This window comes from Ptychodera flava, chromosome 7, assembly GCF_041260155.1.
Source record: "Ptychodera flava strain L36383 chromosome 7, AS_Pfla_20210202, whole genome shotgun sequence".
Taxonomy (NCBI): Eukaryota; Metazoa; Hemichordata; class Enteropneusta; family Ptychoderidae; genus Ptychodera; species Ptychodera flava.
In genome coordinates this window covers 9238864-9258982 of record NC_091934.1, presented here as the reverse complement: position 1 = coordinate 9258982, position 20119 = coordinate 9238864, and positions in this window count along the sequence as shown.

The following is a 20119-nucleotide window of genomic DNA, read 5'->3' as shown; positions in this document are numbered from 1 at the left end:
TTTTGACAAACGTTTGAAGGCGTGAATGACGACAGAACAGTTGTCTTGCTTTTGCTTCAGTATTCAACTATAAAGACTAGTGTTTAATAAATGCCAAATTTAGTATAACAACGATCGCAGTATCGTTTACCAGTGTGATTTAATATCTGTGTTGATTTGGATTTCATGGCAATCGTAAATTTTTGCGATATAATTAATCATTATTCCTTTCACTATTAACCACAGATTCTGAAGGAGATGCCAGCACGGCAGTGAATCAGAAGGTGTCTGAAGAACCTTTGATATCTGGTGAGCTATACAGTGACTCAGCCATACCGTTTGAGTGTTTATTATGTTTATTGAACCAAAGTTCTTATAACCACACGTTCTTTGTGGGACAGTAATTGAATCTTTTTCGACCTTTTCTTATATACTATACTCAAACTTTTGATGTAGTCTACCCGTCTTCCGAATTTCCGCCATTTAAAAAGCACACTTAAATACGTATTGATAAGCTTGATGATTTAATCAAGCTGCCAATATTTTCTTTTTTAGCACACTCTCAGAGTGAAGACAGCTTAAACAGTGAAGATGGCAGCCAAGGCCCTCAGGTGACCATCCTGTCCTCGGTGGCAGTTAGATTTACATCTGGTGGGCAGACAGGTCAGTTGCAATAAAAGAATAAAAGATTTCTAGATGCAAACTTCGCTAAAAGAATTGCCCCGGACACAATAGATGCATATGCTGTACACTTATCAGAGACAACAAACAAGGCAATTTTGCGAAGATTTCTAAAGGCCAAATCATGTGATCAAAAGTTTCAGAGGGAAGATTTTTGGGCATAGGGCCAACAGATGGTTTCTATGGTGGGATGAAATCTGGCGTAGGCATGAGAAACAAAGAAATGCACTGCGCTATTTCTCTAAAAACGCTAGTTTGCTGCCCCACTTCAACTTAAAAGCGAGGCAGCGATAGTTCCAAATCTCGTCATATCATACGCTTATGTTGGCTAACGCCAGTTTGTAATTAAATTAAATTAAATCGCACCAATTTAAGTTACATTTTGTCATTTCCATAGTCAAATAACCGCTATAATTTTGACTAGACCAGGCTTCTTTTCGTTTCCATTCAGAGCAAATCCCATATGTCAAACTGAATACGTCATCTGAAGACAACACAAGAGACCAGTCTGAGATCAGCTGTTTTACACGGTTAAGATTGGCATTGAGATTGGGCAGGCGAGGAGGTGAGGAAAAAATCATACTTTCTTACGTTATAATTTAATGACAAATCTTCAAATGATTAACTCTACATGCATAAACGTTTGTTGGTTTACAACGCTGTAAATCTCCGTGGCGTTTTCACAGCATCTCGCACATGCCATTTTTATTGACATTTAAATGAACGAATACACGATATACGAACAATAGACAGAGGAATCCAAGTCTGCAGGTTAACGCTACACTGAGAGACTGCGCAGTACAATCAACTCAATAAAGTCAGTTCTATTACAATGCATCAGTATTTGTCCCAGCCTTGATCATACATAGTTTCTGGTACTACGAACATAAAGTAGATCGTCAATATTCTTTTACAGTTCAGATGAACAATCTCTTCTTATTTTAAAATAAAATTCGCACAATCCCATGACTCCAATCTCGCTGTCAATATAGTCCTTAGAAGAGCACCATTAGTATATTTTACTTTGCTACATTTAATGGTAATTTTTAATATTATTTCTGCAACAGAAATATGACAACTTATTATAAATTATATCTCTTTTATTAAGAGAGTAGACAGAAAATGAGCTGGCTATTTTATATCTTTCAGTGCAACAAATAAGAACAAGATTGGCTAGTGCTATTAACAACGTCACAGGCAGGCCAAGCAGAAATCAAGAACCAGTATCCGATTCTTAGGGTTTTAGGGTCGTATCAAAACAGGTTACTGTGCAAAAATATCAAATTCAAAACAAAATCACAGAAAAAAAGCCAAATAAAGAATGGGAAAACACAAAAATAAAGAGAAAAATAATAAAACACCAAAAAATTATGTATATCTGCAAAAATCAACTAAAAATCCAACAATTAAAATTCACACTAAAATATTTATTTGTACACGCAAAAATTTGATAAAAAGTAAATATTCAGTTCAAAATTTCACATATTCCAATAATTAAGAAATACACATAAAAATATGTATATATGCAAAAACCAAATAAAAAGTAAAAATCAATTCACATTTAAAAAAAAATATCTAAAGAGGAAATAAACATAGAAAATCAGAAAAAGCAAATAATTGAAAACAGCCCCCCCCCCCCCCATCCTTTTTTTCCCTTTATTTTTGCACAGTACCTGTTTTGGATACACCTCAGCCAAGCATTGCTTGTCCTTCATTGTTATAAATAAAGAGTTCACAATCTGTTAACTCAAGTTGTTGTCAGTCCTCTTTTATTGTATAATACAGAAGACAATTTTAAAAAGCCAGGAGTGGATAAAGAAGCAGTATTTCTCTTGTATAAAAGTTGCTGAAAAGTGCTTTGATACAATCTTAAAGGAGTTGGCAGACTGTTGAGGCGCTATCTGTAAAAGCTGACATCGTAAACGTGATAACCGACTGGAGACTGACTTCTAGATTTGGGCAAAAAATACACTGTAGGACGCCCTCAATATGCATCAAGATGAAGTTAGTCATCATTTGTTAGCATTTTTTCGCTGCTTTCTCTATATATCAATGACCAGTAAACCATCAATAAAATGGGAAAGAATGCAAATCCTGAAATCACAGCTCATGACAAAGTTTTAAAATTCATCACGTCTTTCCTGAATTTAAAAGCTATGTTGATGAATTTTCCAAAACATATTTATAACTTCTGTATCATTAGATCGTGAGACAAGTAAAGAGGTTGACTTGGTTTCCTTTACGTTCATATCATAGGATTGAAACGAGGGACCTTCACCACATCACTAATCGTATCGAAACAACGACTTTTTGTGCAAATCTAAACCAAAGTTAATTAAGCATTCTTAAGTTCCGTCGACCGACCAAATCTTGCCGATAAGCGTTTATAAGTCTATTGGTTAATGCAACGTTTTGCTGTAAAGGTACGCTATCATTTTTTTTCTCATTGATATATTTTTGATATATTTAGAACTGCGTGAACATATTTGAAAAGCGCGAGGATAAGAAATTATTTTAGTTTGTCTGTTTTCAGCCTCAATAATGTCACTTCATGATGAAAACATTCTGGATCACTTTCCCTGATGAAGTTGATTTTAGGGATGTAACCGATAAACGTTACAGATCTCGGTTTCTTGCATCAACTTATTTTCACGCTCTCGCCCTCTACCGAACATTCTTCCCATACTGCTAAGCGCGCGCCGTGACGTAACGTGTGCGTCGACAATAATGTGACGTATTGCTCTGTGACACAATCTGTGTGTTGATGAATCGGTCAATCGTCATTACTTTTTCTTTATATCCGGCGCGGTTACTTGACAAACACCGAGTTACCGTAAATCAAGACCGATTTTTGCGAAAGAAAACACAATACATCATGGCAAATGTGAGTAACTGTGCCATAGTTTAATTTGCAACTAATTTTGAATCCGTTTTGAAGAATATAAATTAAGGTGGGTATGGAATTGAACGATATAAAACGGACGTGGAATATTATAATACGATTGTTAGTGTATAGGCCCTAATATTATTTCTTCTTTAGTAGTTTTTGATTAATCTAAATTAATTCCATCGATTAAATAACAATGAATACTTAAAGTGAGTCCTATATATCGCGGTGGGTTTTATGTGAAATGTTGTTTAATCTAACAACAGCAACGTCGATCTCGTTCCTAATTTAATGATAGGAAACATATTACTTTTGTGACCGGATAGGCTAATCCAAATGCTGCATAATTATTTTATATGCGTTATGAAGACGTTACTCCTTCTCTGGATGCCATCTTATACCATACGTATGAACTCGTGCGCTCGTAACTTGGAGGAATGTATGAAAATGGCACAGGGATCAGGTTCTACAATATCTGATACGTGCAAACGGCAAATTTGAAGGAACGCACTACAAGAAGATAGATAACCATCTCCAGAGCATAGACTTTTCGCTGAGATTTTATACACCACCGTTTTATAAAATTCTTTTTTTTTCTCCCTTGATTATAATATTAAACATGTTTTCTAATTTTTATTTTCAATGTTTTTATTATTCCTTTTTTTCATTTTGTCCTATTTTTATCATTTATTATCACCATTTGTCTTCTGTTGACATTATTTTCTACGTATTTGGATCACGATCGTAGAATTCAACATCAGAAACCTGCAACTTATATTTACTCACATTTAGTCCTCCATTATTTAATACTCCTCTAGTATCGCAATCCATTGTTTTGTTGCTTCATCCAAGTGTCCTGCAATCCAATTACATTCATCGCGGTCCCATGATCGAATAGTATTTGTGTTAACAGTTATGTCTCCTTGTTTAATTATTTTCAGGAAGACCAAATCGTATTGATGAAAAGTGGCAAGGTTTGCAAGAAGGGGAAAAACACCTGGTCCCCTCGACAGGCTTACATTGTCCAACCATCGACCTTGTTGATTTCTAAGGTTAGTTAATACAAATGGTGTAAATTTCTGCGTTTATAGAATAAGATCAATGCAGAGAAGGGAGAGGAACACATGTTATGCAAAGATACACATCATGAAATGAATCTTCTCATGTTGACGACGGCGACGTTATCCAACGACGCTGCTTCTGCTACTCCTGACGATGACGAAAATAATACTGCCTTTTCGACAAGTAGCCTGCTTTTTGATTTTCTAATTCTTGAGCTTAAATATTTACAGACGACCAACTCAAATTCTTTGCTGTAATAGTTGTTCATTATTGTGATTTTAATAATTTTATATAATAATTTTATTATGTTATAAATGCGATAGTGTTATAAGAAATTATGCTGTTTTCAGTGTAAACTTAGGGATCCTTTGAACGTGTCGCAGCGTGAAGCCAAGAAGGTAACGTCTTACAACATCCAGATGTACTTCATTTCCGACAGCCCCGTTGAATCACCAAACCGGGGCTTTGCCCTGATACCGAAATGTGGTGAGGTAAGACATAAGATAGATGCAAAATATGTGTCACGATCAAGGATCGAATTTATTACCGGCAATAATCGCTCAGAAGAGAAAAATACATGCAGGTATGCTAGATGTGAAACAAAACATTATACGGTGACTAAAAAATGATGATATGTATAGCATTGTGTGACTCCAATCTAGTGTACGTGTTTTCATTGAAGTTCGTAAAAGTCATTTACTTCATTATCATACATACATCCCCTATCCTGTCAAAACAACGTAAGTGTACCAAATTCAGGGATGTGAGATAAAGAAAGGGTAAGCTGTTTTTGGAGATGCTATGGATCCGTATGATGATATCAGTGAAATCACAAGTATCGTGACTTTTTCATTCAGGGAAAACGTGTTGTCTTACGAAGTACCAACCGAGACGACTGGGTAGCCGCCATCCGTCAGGCCAATAACGCCATGAATGATAACACTGCTGCCAGTGAAAGCCACTTGGCTCTGTCAAGTAAGTCAAGTTTTTTTCATAGACGGACCACGCCATTAACTTAATTGAATATTTAATAGAATATGCTTAATAGAATGTGCATCTGTTATTTAAGCAATAAAGCACACCCAGCGATGGTATACTGCGAGATTTTGACCAGTTCACGACATATATGCACGAACGATAGCGAGTGCATATATGGGGTGAAATGGTCAAAATCGAGTGGTATACCGTCGCTGGGTGTGATTTATTGCTATTATATCATAACAGTATATTGAAATTCTGCCATGGAACGTCATAAAAGGACTTTTCCTCAAGCTGAGAGCTAGTGGGCATGTCAGCCGTGGTATATTACCGATATACCACGGTTCTTTTCGCGTCTCGACCGATCAGATCGCTGTATTTGCACCATCAATATACTGGTATGATATAATAATATATACAGTGTTATCATTAAGAAATAGTGAACCCCATCCCGGCCCATAAAGGACGAAAGCAAACTTTGCAAGACATAATGTACGGGTGAAATCGAGTACATTATGCAGTGCAAAGTTTGCTTGAGTCCATTATGGGCCGGGAGGGGGTACATTATTGCTATCATTTTATAGTTTGGGCAATGCAAGTGAATTTGCAGATATGGAGAACATCTTGGTCCACAAAACTGAATAATCGGATACATTATTGGTGATAATCTTGGCGATGACGTCACAAAATTCACATGTATTGACGTAGCTATAATATAGTACACAGGAGACATACTTTCCGTCTACTGTCTCTAAATCTTTTGGCAAAAGTTCGTAATCGAACAAAATACAGTTTGTATTGTAAAAATGCATATTAACTATCTTATTTGTGTCTATTTTACCTCTGCAAGACGTCAACTGTAACGAAGACAGTCCAAGAGGCTCTATCAACACCGGAGGCAGCAGTGACTCAAACCAACAGCGTGTCGATGTCGGTGAGTATGCTAATTCCTTTGAATAATTTACACACTGTATTTGAAGTAATATACATGCAACATTATTACAATAAATATGAATGTGAAGAATATGTATGGCGAATATATGATATGATTGTCAAATCTATTAATTGTACTACTCTTCCTCTGTCAAATGATAATATCCGTGTAACCTGCCAATAGTTTATTTCAATTCATTAATGGTCATATAAAGGTAAAGAACGCTCGTCGGGGACAGAAATTCGGACTCCCAAATTTGAACAATACGTAATGTGGTCTACCACTTGTGGCGGCTCACTTTGAAACTCATTAAGTAACTAATTTTTCGTCGGCCTATTTTTGTCGAAATCAAAAATTTGATTCTTCGTCATTCAGTTAACACAGGGTGTCGGCCATTTTTAATTTCTACGGTCGGTATATAATGTATAGTTTGTCTCTCCAGTACAAACACTGAGTTTTTCCGGAAACGCTGATTTTATTCTTGATTTCGAAAGGGAATGATTTAAAGTTTCCTTACCGAAAGTCTGAGCAAAATTTTAAGTCTAATTTTGGGCGCGAACTCAGTACCAGCTTTTCACAATCTGTCGAATTTTTAGACATGTTTTTCTTCTTCAGAAAATGAACTGAGAATTATTGTTTACAGCGCCATAAAGTCCGAAAATAACGATAGTCATTGTAATCTTTGCGCACAAACTTCATTCCATTGATTGCCCCGATGTGTAACACTTGATTTAATTTAAAAATCAATAACCGTTTATCCTCAGCCCTGGTCGATAATAACAGCCAAGAGACAGAAGAAGACGCGGTGTTGAATGTTGTAGGTCTGTAAAACGTTACTTGACTTTCCTTACACCAGAAAAACTATGAAATGAATGTCGACGTTACGGACTTGAACGCCTGCTAAATTGAACTCTATCGATTTCGTTTCTATTTCGTTTAAGGGATATTGCATCAAGGAAGATTATTAAACTTTGACGTAAAGTTATAATAAAAACACATATATCCATCAATTGATTGTTATCTGTTTGTTGGAAATTACTACGAAAGAAAAACATTCAAACTTTTTTAACATACTTAATTTTTGAAGATGTGAATGAGGGCATGACGCTATGATCTCGATTTTGCTTAAATCCGTTATTCAATAGTATAGATTAAGTATTTAATAAACATCAGATTTAGTATGAACAATAACCATTACGTAACGTCGTTTACCAGTGAGTTTTAAATTTTATTTCATGGTAATTTTAAATTCCTTTCACTTTTTACCACAGATTCTGAAGGAGATGCCAGCACGGCAGTGAATCAGAAGGTGTCTGAAGAACCTCTAATATTTGGTTAGTCCTACATTGACTCAGCCATGCCGTTTTAGTGTTTCTTGTACTTATTGATTAAATCTTGACAACATATATGAATGCGAGCGCATATACGCATGTGTATGTTTTCTCTTTTCTTTTCTTTTCGTTTTATCGACCTTTTCTCATATCATATACTCCATCTTTTGATATTATCTACCCGGCTTTCGACTCGCCGTCATTTGCGATACACACTCAACTCAGTATTGATAAGCTTGCTGTTTTAATCAAGCTGGCGATATTTTGTTTTTGTTAGCACACCCTCGAAGTGGAGAAAGCTTACGCAGTGAAGATGGCAGCGAACTTGAAAGCCCCCGGGTGACCTTCCTATCCTGGATGGCAGTTAGATTTACATCTGGTAGACAGGCAGGTCAGTTGCAATAAAAGAAAAACTGGATTCTAGTTGTAAAATTTGCTAAACAGTTTTCCTAGACATAAAAATTCCCATGCTGTACACCATTCAGAAATAACAAACAAGGCTTTTTGCCCGTAAAACAATGTTTCTTGCAATTGGCTGGGAGCTGGGCAACTGTTTTGCGGGTTTTTTTGTTACTTTACCCTTTGACCATTTGAAAAGAGCTAAGCGAACAGTCATGTTATAAGCTTAGGCTTGCGAAGGTAACCGAACAAGCCAAAATCATGCGGTAAGAAGTTTGTAGAATAATGGGAGCTGTTAGAGCAAAGGGCCAGCAGATGGTTTCTACAGTATAGGGGGGTGGTGAAAACCGGCGCAGGCATTAGAGAACATTTTCAAAGATCGAATGAAGAAAGTAGTTGCGGACAACTTCCACATTTCCCTTCAAATGTACTGTCATCAAAATGACTTGGAAACAATATCTTCCTATGTGTGAACAACTGCGCTGCGCAATTTCTCTAATCAGGCTAGTTCGCTTCCCCATTGTCTCTCGCCGAAGACCGTGGACGGCGATTTCTCTTGACGTTAAAGTCTGTTCACTTCTTATATTGGCTAATACCCATTTGTATTTAAATCGAATTGAACCGATTTAAATATCATTTTGTCACTTCCATACTCAAATTACCACTTTAAGTTTGACTAGACCACACTTCTTTTCATTTCCATTCAGAGCAAATTCCATATGTAAAACTGAATACGTCATCTGAAGACAACACAAGAGACCAGTCTGAGATCAGCTGTTTTACACGGATAAGATTGGCATTGAGTTTGGGCAGGCGAGGAGGTGAGGAATATATTCATAGTTTCTTACGTTATAATTTCATGGCAAATGTTCCGATGATTAGCTCTACATGCATAAAGGTTTAATGGTTCAAGACGCTGTAAACTTTTTAGTATGATTCCGAAACAGAAATTTGGCAAATTATTTAAATTGTATTTCCTTTAGAATAGAAAGAAAATGAGCAAGTCATTTTTTATCTTTCAGTGCAACAAGTACGAACAAGATTGGCTAGTGCTATTAACAACGTCACAGGCAGGCCAAACAGAAATGAAGAACCAACATCCGATGCATAGGGTTGTTAAGGTCTTAATAAAACGGGTTACTGTGCAAAAAATATCAAGTTAAAAAAATTAAAGTCTCAGAAATAAAAAGCCGAATAAAGAAGAAAAAAACAAAAAGTACATAAAACACAAAAAAAATTATTAATATATGACACAATAAAAAGTGGAAATTCATAATTTTTACAAATCATATTGAAATTCACAAAAAACTATTTTCATATACAAAAATCATATAAAAGTACATATTCAATTCAAAATTAAAATAATCCAATAGTCAACAAAGAGCAGTCAAAAATATTTATATATGCAAAGACTAAAATAAAAAATACAAATTCAGTTCAAAATTTAAAAAATGAAACCAGTAAAAGAATAAAAGGGCAAATAAACATAGAAAATCAGAAAAAGCAAATAATCGAAGAAACACTCAAAAATTTATTTTTTGCTTTATATTTGCACAGTACCTGTTTTGGATATACCTCAGCCAAGCATTGCCTGTCCTTCATTGTTATAAATAAAGAGTTCACCATCTGTTAACTCAAGTTGTTGTCAGTCTTCTTTTATCGTACACAGGAAACAATTTTAAAAAGCCAGGAGTGAATAAAAAAGCAGTATTTCTCACATGTATTTTTAATGATTCTAGACCACTGGCTAATCACAAGTAAAACGTCAATGAAACAGCAAAGGAAGCAAATCTTAAAATCACCTGTCATTCTAAATTATTAGAATTCAAGGCACCTTTTCTGAATTTAAAAGCTATGTAGATGAATTTTCGAAAGTTATTTATAACTCCTGCATAATTCGATCATTAGATGTGCAAAGAGTTTGATTAGGTTCCCTATGTGTTGATAATTCGATGCTTACTTTGAAAAAGTATGTGCCTAAGATTTTAATAGAGAAAACAAAGAAAATCTCATGATTGTCTATAATTTGTTACATCATACTAGATGTTATTTGAAGTCTGAGGATGATGAATTGATGATGCGAAAAAAGGGGAAAAGCTCTACTGATCACATTGTCATGGATTCCAGAAGGGATAAATCTATTGAAGACGTATGATACAGGCATCTCTATAGGCTCTGTGTCTGTGTGGATGATAGTTTTCAGATAATTTGGTTTTTAACATAAATTTTTTACAAACTTGAACCCCATGTAACCATAGAGTAGCCACACCGTAAGAATGATGTGTCGACGCCTAATTAATGAAACCAGCTATATTCATGTTCATAAAATATTGAAGACTCAAAAGAAAGATGCAATCTTGAGTAAAATATTTTTAAAAACCTCGTCTACCTGTTAGCTTGTATGGAATGAGTTATCTGTAGTAAGCTTGCATCATTTTTCTTCGCTGAAAAAAGTGTGACTCAGTACTTACATCAGCTTTTAGCGGGTGAAAATCGAGTTCTCTTCACAATATAGCAAATCAATAAAGAACATGTAAATGTTATCTGATACTGCGATATATTCACACGAAGACTAACAATTCATTAAAGGTTTGTAAAACATGTCGCATACATGTAAATTGTATTTTCTTTGGAAGATTGATGTTATAATAATCTTCCATTGAGGGTGACAAGATTGTTACAGTAAAGCAGAACACCTTTATCAAATCATTCAATTTGCTCTTGTGCAATGCAATGGTGAAGGGCGCGTATCCATACACCAATTGGGAGAGAAACCACTGCTCATTCGGCCATAAACCAGGGAGGTGTCTCCGTCCACATGTAGGAGTCCATATTATTCGATCAAATCAGTTCTCTGTGGCTTTAGGAAGTTTAATACTCCAGTATTTCTGACATATACTGTTAAGTCGTTCAACTACATGAAATAATAGTACACAGTGCCATATTCGCGTAGTCGAGGAGGCGGAGATCTTGAATAGACCAAACTTGCAGTAACATAATTGACAAAGCTGGTTATATACTAGATATATCATTCAGAATCGGCATAATTTCCAACGTATTATATTGGGAATATATAGCGATAATACATTTACATTCTTTACAAATAAGGTCACTCTTTTACACAGGACTGAACCAAAGCACCTTTGACCCATCACTATCGAAACCATGATCATTAATTAGTTCAAACCAAGATGAAGCATCCTTAAGTGCCGTTGACCGCTCAAATAACAGTTTCGTGTTTATGAATCTATTGGATGTTTCAATTTTCTGCAGTGAAGGCATAACAATTTGGTTTTTTTTCATATATTTAGGACTATGTAGATATACTTGACAAACGCAAGGGTAAGAAACTAATGTTTTTTGCTGTTTTTTGCGTAGTCGAGGAGGCGGAGATCTTGAATAGACCAAACTTGCAGTAACATAATTGACAAAGCTGGTTATATACTAGATATATCATTAAGAATCGGCATAATTTCCAACGTATTATATTGGGAATATAAAGCGATAATACATTACATTCTTTACAAATAAGGTCACTCTTTTACACAGGACTGAACCAAAGCACCTTTGACCCATCACTATCGAAACCATGATCATTAATTAGTTCAAACCAAGATGAAGCATCCTTAAGTGCCGTTGACCGCTCAAATAACAGTTTCGTGTTTATGAATCTATTGGATGTTTCAATTTTCTGCAGTGAAGGCATAACAATTTGGTTTTTTTTCATATATTTAGGACTATGTAGATATACTTGACAAACGCAAGGGTAAGAAACTAATGTTTTTTGCTGTTTTTTGCCTCAGTAATGTTGCTTCGTTGATAAAAAACTTCCATGATATTAAAACTAGACACGTATTCCCTCATGAAGTAGATTATTGGAATATAAACGTTACAGATCTCGCTGTCTTTGCATCAACTTGATTTCACGCTCTCGTACTCTACCGAACATTCTTCCCATACTGCCAAGCGCGCGCCGTGACGTAACGTGCGCGTCGACAATAATGTGACGTAACACACAATCTGTGTGTTGATGAATCCGTCAATCGTCATTACTTTTCCTACATTCAATGCGACAACTCCTCAAACATCGAGTGACCTTAAATCAAGTTCGAATTTTGCGAAAGAAAATACAATTCATCATCAATCGCCACAGTCGTTAGTACATCATGGCAAACGTGAGTAATTGTACCATATTTTTGATATTTATCTGTAATTTATAACCATTTTTAATGTTTCTAGAAGAATATAAAATAAGGTGGGTATGGAACTGAACGATATAAAACGGACGCTGAAAATTCCAATACCATTGCTAGTGTACAATTCATTTCGTCCTTAGTAGTTTTTCATTAAATTATTCCATCGTTTAAATAACAGTGAATACGTAAGATGAGTTCTATATATCGTGGTGTGGTGATATGTGAATTTTGTTCAGGCCTAATCTAATAACAACGACGTCGATTCCGTTCTTAATTTGATGATAGAAACCATATTACTTTTCTGTTAACGGATAGGCTAATCCAATGGCTGTATAACTATCTATGTACGTTATGAAGACGCAACGCTTCTCCGGATGTCAACTTTTACCATTTCTCGGGTCTCTCACATTAACTGGTGCGCACATGTATTAAAATTACACTGGAAACAGGGCATGGAATATCTGATAGTAGAAACGGCAAATTTGAAAGGAACACAAGACTAGAAGATAGATAACCATCTCCAGAGCATAGACGTTTCGCCGAGATTTTGTACACCATCGTTTTGCAATATTCATTTTTTCCTTGTTTGATATATGATATCAAACATGTTGTTTGATTTATGTTTTCTTTATTCAATTTTTTTTTCATTTTTTCCATGTTTATCATTTATTATAACGATTTGGCTTTTCTTTACGTTATTTTAAAGAAACTAGCACTTACTTACATTTAATCCTCTCGCACTAGATTATTTAATGCTCCTCTAATATCGCCATCGATTGTGTTTATTGCTTCATACCAATGTCCTGCTATCAAATTACATTCATCGCGGTCTCGTTATTGAATAATATTTGTGTTAACAGTTATGTATCCTTTTAATTACTTTCAGGAAGATCAAACCGTTTTGCTGAAAAGTGGCAAGGTGTGCAAGAAGGGGAAAAACACCTGGTCCCCTCGACAGGCTTATATTATCCAGCCATCTGCCTTGTTAATTTCTAAGGTTAGTTAATACTAATGGTGTAAATTTCTGCTCTTATATAAATATCAATGCAGAGAAGGGAAAGGAACACATGTTACGCAAAGGTACACATCATTAAATGAATCTTCTCATGTTGACGACGGCGAGGATATATCCAACGACGCTGCTTCTGCTGCCGATGACAAAAATGATACTGCCTTTTTACAAGTAAAAATGTTTTATTTTTTCAATTCATATGCATAAACATTTACAGATGACCGACTCATATTCTTTGTTGTCATAGTTGTTAATTGTTATAAATTATGCTGTTTTTAGTGTAAACTTAAGGATCCTTTGAACGTGTCGCAGCGTGAAGCCAAGAAGGTAACGTCTTACAGCATCCAGTTGTACTCCATTTCCGACAGCCCCGTTGAATCACCAAACCGGGGCTTTGCCCTGATACCGAAAGGTGGCAAGGTAAGACATTAGATATGTGCAAGATGTGTGTCACGATCAAGGATCGAATTTATTAGCGACAATAATTGCTCAAAAGAGAAAAATACAGTTATGCTAGATGTGAAACAAAACATTATACCACTAAAGAATTATGATATGTCTGGCATTGTGTGCCTCTAATCTAGTGTCAGTATTTTCATTGAGCTGCGTAAAATCATTTACATCATTAAAATAATTCCCCTTATCCTGTCAAAACAATGTGAGTGTACCAAATTCAGGCATGTGTTCATAAGGGGCGAAATAATTTGAGCGAAAGCTGTTTCTGGAGATGCTATGGATCCGTATGATGATATCAGTGAACTCACAAGTTGCATGACTTTTATTATGCAGAGCAAACGTGTCGTTTTCCGAAGTTCAAACCGAAACGACTGGGTTGCCGCCATTCGTCATGCCAATAACACCTTGAATAGTAACACTGCTGCCAGTGAAAGCCACTCGGTTCCGCCAAGTAAGTAAAGTTTTCTTTATAGACAAAACACGCCACTAACACACACTTGTTAGAATGTGCATTTGCCATAAATATATACAGTATTATCATTAAGAAATAATGTACCCCATCCCGGCCCATAATCGTCGAAAGCAAACTTTGCACGACGATGTACAGGGCGCAGCCGAATACATTATGCAAAACAAAGTTTGCTTGAGTCCATGATGGGCTGGAAGGGGTACATTTTCACTATAATTTTATATTTTTGGCAAAGCTAGTGAATTCATGGATGTAGAAAACATGTGAGGCCCACATAACTGGATAATCGGATAAACGTCACAAAATTCACATTTATTGACGAAGCTGTAATATAATACACAGTAACAGGAGAATGCTTTCCGTCTGCTGTCTCTATATATTTTGAACATGATTGGAACTAATTTGAGATAATTTGATTTTCGTATTTTTCAAATTTCTCAAAAAAATGTGAGGTGCCCTATAGCTGAAATTACTCATAAAAACAAGTGTGTAACTTCAGTGTTAAACTTAAAGATGTACATTTGCAGATTAAATAGACATTACTTCACCATCCAATTATCCCAAATTAGTTCCAATCGTGTTTTTCACAAAAGTTCGTTAGCGAACAAAATACACTTTGTATTGTAATTTTGCTAACTGAGATCGTCTATCTCATTTGTAACTATTCTACCTCTGCTAGACGTCAACTGTAACGAAGACAGTCCAAGAGGCTCTATCAACACCGGAGGAAGCAGTGACTCAAACCTACAGCGTGTCGATGTCGGTGCGTATGCTAATTCCTTTGAATAAATTACAAGCTGTGTTTCAAACGATATACATGTTGCATTATCATAATAATTTGTCATTCAGGTACAACAGTTCGCACAGTGACAGCTGATTTTCACTTTTGGTTTCAAAATAAAATGATTTTAAGTTTACTTACTGAAACTTTGAGCATAACTTTAAGTCTTTCAAACTTACTGAAACTTTGAGCATAACTTTAAGTCCTTCAATTTCAAGGCGTTAACTACCTTAGGTGTTGTTGTGAACCCGTCAGCCTTTCACAATCTTGAGCCGATATGTTTGGTGTGACCTGTGCCCTAAATATTCACACCATTGATTATCCGGACGTATGAGATTCGACACGAACAAATTTAATTAATAATCAGTAACTTTCTATCCTCAGCCCTGGTCGATAATAACAGCCAAGAGACAGAAGAAGACTCTGTGTTGAATGTTGTAGGTCAGTAAAATGTTACTTCATTTATCTTAGACCTGAAAATTTATGAAGTGAATGTCGACGTTAGGGACTCAGATTCATTTAACTTGACTTTCGTTTCTATCTTTGTTTTCTAGTAGATAAGGATATTGCAATAAGAGATAATACCATACGATTAATTTTTGACGCAAACTTATATAATAATCATACATATATCCATCAATTGATTCTAATTTGTTTGTTGTAAATTACAACGACAAGTGAACATCGAAATATTTTTGACGAACTGAATTTCAAAGAAGTGAATGACGACAGAACATAAGTCTTGATTTTGCTTAAATATTCAATAATAAAGATTAGTGTTTAATAAACGCCACATTTAGTATCTACATGGATCCCAATACGTAGTGTCGTTGCCAGTGGGTTTCGTTATCTGTGTTAATTTAGATTTCATGGCAAGTGTAATTTTATGCGATTGAATTATTCATTATTCCTTGGACTTCTTACTACAGATTCTGAAGGAGATGCCAGCACGGCAGTGAATCAGAAGGTGTCTGAAGAACCTTTAATATCTGGTGAGCAATACAGTGCCCCAACCATGCCGTTTAAGTGTTTCTTGTGTTCATTGTACCACAGTCCCTCCAACCACACGTGCTTTGTGGGACAGAGATTTAATCTTGGCAACATACATGAATGTGTGCGCTTGTACTAATGCTTGCATGTTCTTTATTTCTCCTTTGGTTTTATCGACCTTTCAAATCATAAACTCCAATTTTGATATGATCTATCCGTCGCCATTTACGAGGCACTCTTAACAAAAGGGTTGATAAGTTTGATTGTTTTGTCAAGCTGGTGATATTTTGTTTTTCAGCACACCCTCAGAGTGAAGACAGCTTAAGCGGTGAAGAAGATGGCAGCCAAGACCCTCAGGTGACCTTCCTATCCTGGGAGGCAGTTAGATTTACAACTGGTAGACAGGCAGGTCAGTTGCAATAAAAGGAAAAATGTCTAAATGCAAATTTGCTTAAGAGTTGCCACGGACACAATATATACCCATGCTGTACATGTATCAGAAATAACAAGCAAGACCATTCCCTTAAAACAATGTTTCTTTGCTGGGAACCGTGTATCTATTTTACGGACTGATTTTGTTATTTTACCCACTGACGGTTCGAAGACAACCAATCGAACAGTCATGTTATGAGACCAGGCTTGTGAAAATCTCCACGGGCAAAATCGTGTGATCAGAAGTTTGAAGAGGGTATTTAGGGCATATGACCAGCAGATGGTTTCTTTGGAGGGATGTGTACTGGTGCAAACATGATAGAACGTTCCAAAGCTCGAATGAAGAGGGTAGTTGCGAACAACTTTCACATGCCCCTTTAAATTTACAACCAGAGGCATACACGACCAAATCACCTAATCTAGGATGCGGCCCATGTTGGGCATACATTGCCTCGGGCGATGGTAGAATATTTCCATTACTAATAGTCGTTAAAATTACCTGAGAACAATATACTTGTATGTAAGAATTGCACTGTGCAGTTTGCCTAAAAAGGTTAGTTGGCTGCCCGATGTGTCTTCAAAGATAGAGGCAGCAATACTTCAAAATCTCGTCATTTCGTATACATGTATTTGCTGGTGCAAGTTTGTTATTCCATTAAATCGCACCAATTAAAATTGCATTTTGTCATTTCCTTAGTCAAATTGCCGCTATAAGTTTGACTCAACCAGACTTTCTTTTATTTCCATTTAGAGCAAATCCAATATGTAAAACTGGCTACGTCGTCTGAAGACAACACAAGAGACCAGTCTGAGATTAGCTGTTTTACACGAATAAGGTTGGCATTGAGATTGGGGAGGCGAGGAGGTGAGGAAAAAAATCATAATTTCATCTGTGGCGTTTTCACAGCATCTCACACATGCCATTTTTATTTGACAATGAGTTAATGTAGTAGTTAGATGACCAAGTGTTTCCGTGTACGAGCCGGGCATTTTAAAAAAGCTTTTACAGTCTATACGTTAACGCTACACTTAGAGACTGCGCAGTACGCTAAAATCGATAAAGCCAGTTGTAGTATTACTCATCGGTATTTGTTCCATCCTTTATCATACACAGTTTCTACTACTTGGAACATAGACAAACTAGAATGGCAATTTCTTTTTTTTCAGTTTATATCCACAATCTCTTCTTTTCTTTTAAATAACATCAGCATTACGCAATGACTCCAATCTCACTGTCAATATAGTCCTAAGAAGATCACTATTAGTAAATTTACCTTGCTGTATTTGTTAGTAATTTTTAATATGACTTCCGAAATAGAAATATGGCAACTTATGTTAAGTTAAATTGTATCTCTTTTAGAGTTGACAGACAATGAGCAAGCTATTTTTTTTATCTTTCAGTACAACAAATACGAACAAGATTGGTTAGTGGTATTAACAACGTCACAGGCAGGCAAAGCAGAAATCAAGAACCAGTATCCGAAGCATAGGGATGTTAAGGTCTTATCAAAACGGGTTACTGTGCAAACGTATCAAATCCAACAATTAAAAAATATAAACTATACAGCCAAAAAAGGAGAAACGTGAAAACAAACAAAAACATCCAAAGTAAAATTACAAAATTAATTCAGAATTTGAAACATCAATAAAATTCAAAATTTCAAAATTAATAAAAAAATGAAATGATTTAAACATCAAAATTTATATATTCTAAAATAAAATAAAAAGTACAACTCAGTTCGAAATTAAAAAAAAAAAATCAAAATTTTTAAAGGGACAAATAAACATAGAAAATCAGAAAAAGCAAATAATCGAAAAAAACCATTGCCTGTCCTTCATTTTTATAAATAAAGAGTTCACCATCTGTTAACTCAAGTTGTTGTCAGTCTTCTTTTCTTGATACAGTACAGCTTACAGAAAACAATTTTAAAAAGCCAGAGTTGCATCATGAAGCAGAATTTGTCTTGTATAGAAGTTGCACGATACAATGTTAAAGAAACTGGCAGACTGTGACGGCGCTATCTGTAAAACCCCACGTCATATAATTGATAACCGACTGGACAGTGACTTCTAGATTTTGGCGCATTGCTGGTGCGCCCCCAACGGACGTCAAGATGAAGCTAGTCAGATTGATAGTAACATCATTGGTTGAAAATTTGGATCAATTTTCTCTATATATCAATGACAAATATAAACATCAATAAAATTGTAAAGAAAGCAAATATTGAAATGACCCATTATTCCAAATTATTATAATTCAACGCATCTTTTCTTAATTTAAAAGCAATGTACATGAATTTTAAAAGCTTTTCATACTCCCGTATCATTCGATCATTAGATGTGTAAAGAATTTGACAAAGTTTCCTGCATGCTGATAATTGGGTGACTACTTCGGAAAAGTATGTGCCTTAGAGTTTGAGTTGATCACATTCTCATGGATCCAGAATGGATAAATCTATCGAGTGTATTTGATGCAAGTATCTTTATAGGCCTAGTGTTTGTTGATAGAAATCTCTAGTCATTTTGGTTTTTAACATAAATTTCCATTAAGTTGAACTCCATGTAACCCTAGATTAGCCACGCTATATAAATGATTTGTCAACGCATAGTTAATGAAAACTGCTTTGTTCACTATCTTAAAGTGCCACTGACACAAGCAAACTGGGTTTATAATCTAATAAAATCATTAAAAACCCCCACTTACCTGTTAGCTTGTATGAAATTATTGACCTGTAGTAAGCTTGCATCATATATAGTTTGTCGCTGAAAAAAATGCGACTCAGTGCCTGCATCAGCCTTAGTAAATGTTATCTGATACTGCGATGTACTCACATGAAGACTTACAATTCACCAAAGATTTGTAAAACATGTCGCATACATGCAAATTACTGTATCTTTAGAAAAGTCTGATATTAGCTTTTTAATGAGATCTTCCATTGGGGTTGAAAAGATTGTTACAGTAAAGTAGCAGCACCTTTATCCCAGCATTCAACTTCTCTTGTGCAATGATAAAGGGCGTGTACCAATTTGCGAGATAAATCACTCATCATTCCACACAAGCCTTTGGCCATAAACCAGGAACTAGGAGCTCCGTCCACATGTAGGAGTCTATATCATTCGATCAAACAGCTCTCTGTTATCTTAGAAAATTGAATACCACAGTATTTCTGACACATTGTTAAGACGTCCACCTACATGAAATAATAGTACACAGTGGCATATTCGCGAAATCACGGAGGCTGATCTAGAATAGACCGAGTTTATAGTTTTACGTGAACATTTGTTAAGCTGGTTTACATACTACATATAACATTGAAAATCAGTATTGTTTGCAACTTATTCTATTGAGAATATTTATTTGCGTTCATTTCAAAAAGTTCAAGCTTTAACATAGGAATAAACCAAAGCACCTTAGCCCAACCCCCACTACGTGTATCGAAACCATGGTTATTTTATGCAAGTCCTAACCAAACTGAAGCAACCTAAATGCCCAGTAAACCGTCAAATTCTTGCGGTTCGCGTTTATGAATCT